The 7005-nt window shown below is 51.5% G+C and overlaps 2 long non-coding RNA genes across 2 annotated transcripts; one reads left to right on the top strand and one right to left on the bottom strand.

The window, feature by feature from the left end:
• Nucleotides 1–221: 221 nt before the first annotated feature.
• LOC110343334 lies at nucleotides 222–6711 on the bottom strand. Its single transcript, XR_002385586.2, has 3 exons — nucleotides 6421–6711; nucleotides 2747–2889; nucleotides 222–402 (listed from the first exon to the last, which is right to left on the bottom strand). It is a non-coding gene; the product is annotated as an uncharacterized LOC110343334 (long non-coding RNA).
• LOC121137099 lies at nucleotides 2554–6330 on the top strand. The gene is made up of 2 exons (XR_005874324.1): nucleotides 2554–2631; nucleotides 5128–6330. It is a non-coding gene; the product is annotated as an uncharacterized LOC121137099 (long non-coding RNA).
• Nucleotides 6712–7005: the final 294 nt, after the last annotated feature.

Raw genomic sequence — 7005 nt, 5'->3', positions numbered from 1 at the left:
GCCCACCATCCTCTCCTCTGGCCCCCTTCTCCCAAGGGTCAGTCTCTCTGGAAGACCAGCACCCTTGGCTCCTCTCTTGTCTACACTAATTCTGGCTTCCTCTCAGCAGGACGAGATGAAATGCACGCTGGATACGGCCCCCCCCCAGACCCAGCTGACCCGAGTCCTTCCCACTTGGCCAAGGCTCCCCTGTTGTCACTCCCATGGGTGTCCCTCGCCTGTCCCCAGACCCCCCTGAGCTCTCACTCATCTCATTCCAGGCCTTTATTGGTGGTGCCTTCTGGGTAGCCGTCTGTGGTGGCTCATCCTCACTGTCACCGCGACTGGATTTAGAATCCGTCTCCACGGGAGCGTGCCTCTGGCTGTGTCTGTGAAGGGCTTCTCGTTTTCCGGGAGGCTGAACTGAGAAAGGAAGATCTACCCTGAGTGTGGGGAAGCACGGCCCGTGAGCGGGGGATCCTGGCCTGAAGAGCAAGGGAGCAATGGGCCCTAAGGCCATCTTCTCTCAGCTTCCTGCCTGCGGGTGGAAACGGCCCTCCCTCCCTCCCAGCTCCTGCCTTGCCCTCCAGCCCTCCAGCCTTACCCTGTTAGACTAATTTTAAAAAAAGGATAGACGCAGACAGCATATCTTCAGTGCAGTGTATCCAGAGTTTACCACCTCCAGGCACCCTCACCTCGCCCCTGCTTACGGCCCTGCCCAGCCATACACAGAGGGATCACATTTTTCAGAGGGGCCTGAACCATCTCTATGTCTGCTGTCTAACTGCCTTGACCTGGAGTGCTCATCCTGTTGTTCTCCATCCTTCACATAGTGCCTAGCACCCAGTAGGTGCTTTTGTGGGCTGAATTTAACAGCCCGGAAGGCACATTCTACTGCTTTGGAATCATTCTGTCTCACTAGACTAAATATATATATATATATATATATATATTTTTTTTTCCCCCCTAGGGCTTGAAATTTTTGTCTTGCTGAAGTCAATGCCTTTTAAGCTGTCTTCCCCCTTTCATGAACCTCTGGTGGCTTAGGGGATGTTGACTAATTAATTTGTCATTAATTAGCTATTGATGTAAATGTCATTAAGGTATCAACATTATTTGCTTTTGAATTTCTTAGTTTACAGGGGAAAAAATGTAAGCCTAAAGAGTTACTCCACGTGTACCTCACTCAGAGGCCTGGAGTCTTTGTAAGATGGGCCTGGTACATTTGGGAGATGCAGGGACATAATGGCCTGTGGACTGAAAGGCCCTGGCCTGGTACCCTGGGCACCTCCCCCATCCGCGATTCTTCTGCTTGACCTCCTCACAGGTCGGGCTCCGTTCTCCTCTAGAAGGACTGAAGGGTTCAGAGGCAACCCCAGCTTCCTAGCTGAAGTCCTCCCAGGTCCTCAGGGGGAGCCCTGTGGAGCCTGACTCTTTGCCATTGGGTGTGTGAGGTTAATGTCAGTTGTCAGCGTGAAAGATGGGCCTCTGGACACGCTTGTGGAGGATTGTCTTTAGTTCACCGATGTGGGGAGACCACTCCCTGGGCAGGGCATCCTGGGATGTCTAAACTGGAGAAAGCCAGCCTGCTGCTGCTTCGACGCCCCTGCCCTGATAGACGGAACCCTAAGCTGTGAGCCAGAATAAACTGTTGGTTTAGTAAACTTAAAAAAAAAAAAAGCAGTTAGCCGGGCGGTGGTGGCACACGCCTTTAATCCCAGCACTCGGGAGGCAGAGGCAGGCGGGTCTCTGTGAGTTCGAGGCCGGGCTGGACCGATAGGCTCCGAAACAATACAGAGAAACCCTGTCTCGTAAAAACCAAAAAAAAAAAGCAGTTCTTTTCAGGTATCTTGTCACAGCAACAGGAAAGAGACAGAGACACAATGACACCCATCACCGAGGCCTGTGGCTCTAACCTGGTGGCCCTGAAGGGAAACATTGTCTACGCTGGATCTTTCAACATGACATTGGAGATACACACCGCCCACACACACATACCCCATCCCCAACAGCGTTTCAGAAATTCTAAAATGCAGACCCGGGAGAGGAGAAAGATACATTAAAAAAAAAAAAAACAATGAAAAACCCTCTTCCCTGGCCTTCTGTCACCTTATGCTCAGCTACGTGAAGTGTCTATCTTTCTGGAGTCATTAGTTGGGAAGGCTGTTTGCCCGGCAGGATTCCCAGCTCTCAGATAGGACGGAACCCTAGGGTCAGACCCACCAGGCAAGCAGCGGGTGCCTTCCTCCAGCAACCCTCCTCACGCCTAGTCCAAGACCATCCTTGCACAAACTGTCCCTTAAAGACCCTGGGAGGAAGCCGGGCGTTGGTGGCGCATGTCTTTAATCCCAGTACTCGGGAGGCAGAGGCAGGCAGATCTCTGTAAATTCGAGACCAGCCTGGACTACCAAGCAAGTTCCAGGACAGCCTCCAAAGCCACAGAGAAACCCTGTCTCGAAAAACCAAAAAAAAAAAAAAAAAAAAGACCCTGGGAGGAGGCCAAGGGCTTTGTTCCCAGTAGGAAAGAGGTGGGATTCTCCGTCATCCTGACGTGAAGGCTCCCAAAGCCTTGGCAGCCACATCTGTAATCCTTGCTGAGTGTCGGTCGGTCGGGAATCTAGGTCCATGCACCGGCACAGCTTCGAGCAATGGGTAAGCACTGAGGACAGCAAAGCAAGGCCAGGGATTGGTTACCGGAGAGATGGACGAGTAGGCAACCTGGGGAGACCACTGTGACAAAGCCACTGCTAAGGTCGCCCAAACCCACCTCTAGATGCTCACACAGCTAACAGCATTTTGGGGTTCCAGCAGCAAGCACTGGCGATCAGGCTGGTGGTGTCTGGGTCGGGTGATAGGAGGTGAAATGTCCGGGGATTGCTCCAAGCAGAATATACAAAGCACACTGGGAACCTGGAATTGGAACCTAAAGTCAAACCACACTGAGGAACTGAAAGTTTACCTTGGCTACAGACTTGGACCCGGGGCCTGGCCCAGACTTGGGCAGGTCTGTCATTACAGGTGCTGTGTGAGCACTAGGAGTCACTCCAGCAGGAGGAGGCTCACATCTGCTAGCTCTGTCCATACAAAGTGCCTGCTCAGGGAGGAGCTCACCACACACTGAATGAGGTCAGTACAAGCTGCTGGAGGGACAGGCTCTCCCAGGAAGAGCAGTCTTGGACATGCAGGGACTACCTGTCAGCTCTCGGGAGTACGTTCCCCTGGAAGTCTGTGTGTTGGTCCCTAAACCCTCAGTGTTGCAGCGTGGGGAGACAGGGCCCATTGGTTGGTGTTTGGGTCATGTTGCTGGAACCCTCGCAAAAGTATTCAGATCTTTCTCAGAAGACCTGGCGAACACCCACGGTGATGTGATGCCATCTCTCGTTGGCGAGTGCCTGGTTAACTAACCCTTGGGCTTCCTGAAAGCCATTCGCCACTGCTGAGTGTCCTGGCAAGCATGAGGTAGTCATAGCCTCCCACCCCAGGTGTGGGAAGGATTCCCTCCTTTGCTTATGTCTAAAATGTAAATGAAACAGGTGTTTGTGGAAGCATCCCCTTGTAGGACATTTGCCTGGGGGCCTCCTGGCTTGGCTGTCTATGTATAGTGCCAGGTGTGTGTGTGTGTGTGTGTGTGTGTGTGTGTGTGTGTGCGTGCGTGCGTGCGTGCGTGCGTGCGTGCGTGCGTGTGTGTGTGTGTGTGTGTGTGTGTGATGGTGCATTGGTCTCTGTGTTCCTCAGGGCCTCATGCTTTGTGGTTGTCGTCTTGAAATTTCTAACCATTTTTGAGCAAGGGCTTTGGGCTTTTAACTTTGCACTGAGCTGTCATTAGGGAGCTAGCTGGTCCTGCCTGAGCTTCTGTGCTGCTGATACGATTTGTCTCAGTTTCCTCTTCCTAGCTCTCCCTCTCTTTCCCACAGGCATCCACCTTTCATAATCTTGGTAAATTCTTGGCATTCTTAGGAGTTAAGAGAGTGTGTGGGTCAACCCCAGTTCCTAAATCTCTTGCTCTAATCTGTTTCTCCTAGAGCTGATTACAGCTTGCTCTCTTCGTAGGTTCTGGGGGCTCAGACGCTTACACCACCCCTCCCCCATGTTGATTTCACTCTTAATCTGCAGCTCCCTGGACTTGTGAGGGTGAGATGAAGGCTGTGAAGGGAGGCAGGTTGTCAGTAGAAAGGGCATGACTTAAAAAAGACACCCATGAGCTGCAGAGATGGCTCAGAGGTTAAGATAGCCAATGGTTCTTACAGAGGACACGGGTTCAGTTCCCAGGCTCACAAACATCCGTAAATTTAGTTACAAGGACCCAACACCCCTTTGTAACCTCCCCAGGCACTAGGCACACCTACTACATATACATACACATGCAGATAAACTACCCACATACATAAAATAATCTAAATTTTTTTAAAAAGGAACATCCACAGTTTACATTATACAAGGCTTGAGAGGCCCATCCTCAGGGTGGAGGCTCATATCTGTAACCTCAGCTCTGGTGAGCGGGGGGTTACTATGAGTTCAAGGCCAGGCTGGGTTAATCAGACCCTGTATCAAAGAGAGGGAGAGATCACTAAAGCATGTGTGGAACTTGTTCAGCTCTTTCTTCAAATAAATGAACTATTAAAGACTATTTCTTTTTGGAAATTAGAGATTTTGAATATATGATAGGTAATAAAGGACATTGAAATAATCACGTTTTACTTTTCTTAGGTGTGGAAAAGATACTGTGTTCTATGAGAAAAGGCCCTTGCCTATCTTAGAGATGCAGATTGGAGCAGTTAGGGAATCATGACATTGTCTAAAGCTTTCAAAAAGAGAGATTCAGAGCTGGCTGGTGTTGGCAATGGGAGCCTTGTGGTCTCTATTTGATGTGTGCTGGTGGGGGAGGGAGAGGGAAGGAGAAAGAGGCACAGAGAGAGAGGGGGAGGGGAGAGAGAGAGAGACAGAGAGAGAGGGAGAGATAGAGAGAGGCAGAGAGAGACACACACACAGAGAGAGAGACAGAGACAGAGACAGACACAGAGAGAGAGAGAGAGAGAGAGAGAGAGAGAGAGGGAGGGATGCACAGAGAGAATGAACTTGTTTCTAGAATCACCGAGCAGACCTTAGGTCTCTAAACAAGCTGCCCCCATTGACCCCCGTTTTCTCTAGTGTTTTGGTGATGGCAGCGATGTCTCTTCTGGACCTCCACTGACTCTCCTGCCCTTCTCTCCTGGACCGATCGGCTTCGAGGACACCGTCGTAATCATAATGGGAGCTACAGAGGATCTCACCACGTCTTGGCCATGGCTCCTCCAACCTCATTGGCTCCAAACTGCTCCTCTTCTCCTGGACCCTGTGTGAAGTCTGTGACCCCTTGCTATCCTGACCCCTGCTTGACACCCCCACCCGCTGCTTCGTCATGGTTAGCACCTGGCACCTCACGTTCAAGTTCCGGTACTGTTTTGTACAGCAGCTGTTTTTGTACGATCCCCGGCGGGTCTCAGCATCCCGAGCCTTGCACTCCGCGAGGCTCTACACGGGCCTTTTCCGTGGCGAGTGTATTCCCCAGGTCATTCGTGCGTCCCACCTCCCGCCCCGTATGCCCTCTCCTCCTGGCCACCCTGGCACCAAGCCCCTGCTGTGTGCTAGGTGTCGGGCTGGACGCTGAGGACAGGATAGACTTCCGTGACAGAGGTGACAAACGGTTACGCAAAGTGTTCTTGACAGCCGGGAAGGCAGCTGCAGGAGATCCGGTGTGGAACTCGGGACACTGACTGGGAAGGCCAGCAAAGGCTCCCCCAGGAAGGGATTTTAGGAGGAGACCTAAAGGAAATGCCATAATCAGACTTCAAAGGAGATGGGAGGAGCTTTCTAAGCAGAAGCCAGTTCCAAAGGAAAGGGGCGGGGCTTGCATAGGGGCGGGGCTTGTATACGTCCTAGATAGAACGGCATGCAGAGATGAGGGTTGAACGTGTAAGTCCGTGGGAAGCAGGATGCTCACCCCTGTCTGTATTGGATGGTTTCAGTAACGGCCTCCCTGAATACATGTTCCTTGGCGAAGAGATCTCCCTCTACCCCACAAGCAGCAGACTCTACTTCCCTCCCCGGGGAGCCTGGCCATGCTGACCTCTGATCAACGTGAAGATGACATACGTACCAGAGGCAGAGCTGCTGCTGGGGAGGACACTTTGCCATTGTGGGAACAAGCATGCCTCCCCGAGAACAAGAGGCTCCAGTTATACGAGACCCCAGACATGGATGAAGCCATCCTCCACTACCTGGTCCCCACCCAACCAAACCAGTCCAGACCACAGACATCTGCCTAATCCATAGAATCATGAGCTTTAGTAAACTTTGCTGCCAGGGATTGAACGACTGTGTCTCCCCTCTCCCTTCTCCAATCTGTGTCTTGAAATCCCTCCTCCCATGGTGGAGCTAAGAGGTGAGATCGTTGGGACTTACTTATTGGCCGAAGTCATGGGAGTAGACTCCCCCGGGAGGACCTCCTTGTAAAACAGGCCTAAGCAAGTCTATTCTTCCCTTCCAGCAGGCCAGGACACAACATCTATGAAAGAGAGATCCCACATCAAACACTAAAGCTGACAGCATGTCAGCCTCTCCTCTAGAAACACCCAAGTAATGGCATTTTGTTATAGGAATCTGAGCTCCGTTAGTTGGCTAATTTATTTTTAATTTTCAAAGGTTGTTTTCTGATTCATGTGTATGTGAGCTTGTCTTTATGATATATTTTGTTTCTAATTTATGTCCATCTGTCTGTGTGTATGTCTATGCATGTATGGGGCCAGAAGAGAGCGTTGGATGTGCTGGAGCCGGGGTTGCCATGAACCTCCCGGCACCTGGTGCTGGGAACAGAAATGTCTGAAAGAGCAGTGAGTGCCCTTGAGGGGGGGATCCGTCTCCCCAGCCCCTGTAGCTATCTGAATTGACAAGTTTGGGAATGACAGGGACTCTTATGGACTGCCTCCCACACACAAACAGATGAGGCACGTGGCAGTGGCTGTGAGGTCGTGATTATGAGCCAGCTGA

This window comes from Mesocricetus auratus, unplaced genomic scaffold, assembly GCF_017639785.1.
Source record: "Mesocricetus auratus isolate SY011 unplaced genomic scaffold, BCM_Maur_2.0 Super-Scaffold_100676, whole genome shotgun sequence".
NCBI lineage: Eukaryota > Metazoa > Chordata > Mammalia > Rodentia > Cricetidae > Mesocricetus > Mesocricetus auratus.
The sequence above is the reverse complement of the archived record's forward strand: the minus strand, read 5'-3'. Positions and strand labels throughout refer to the sequence as shown.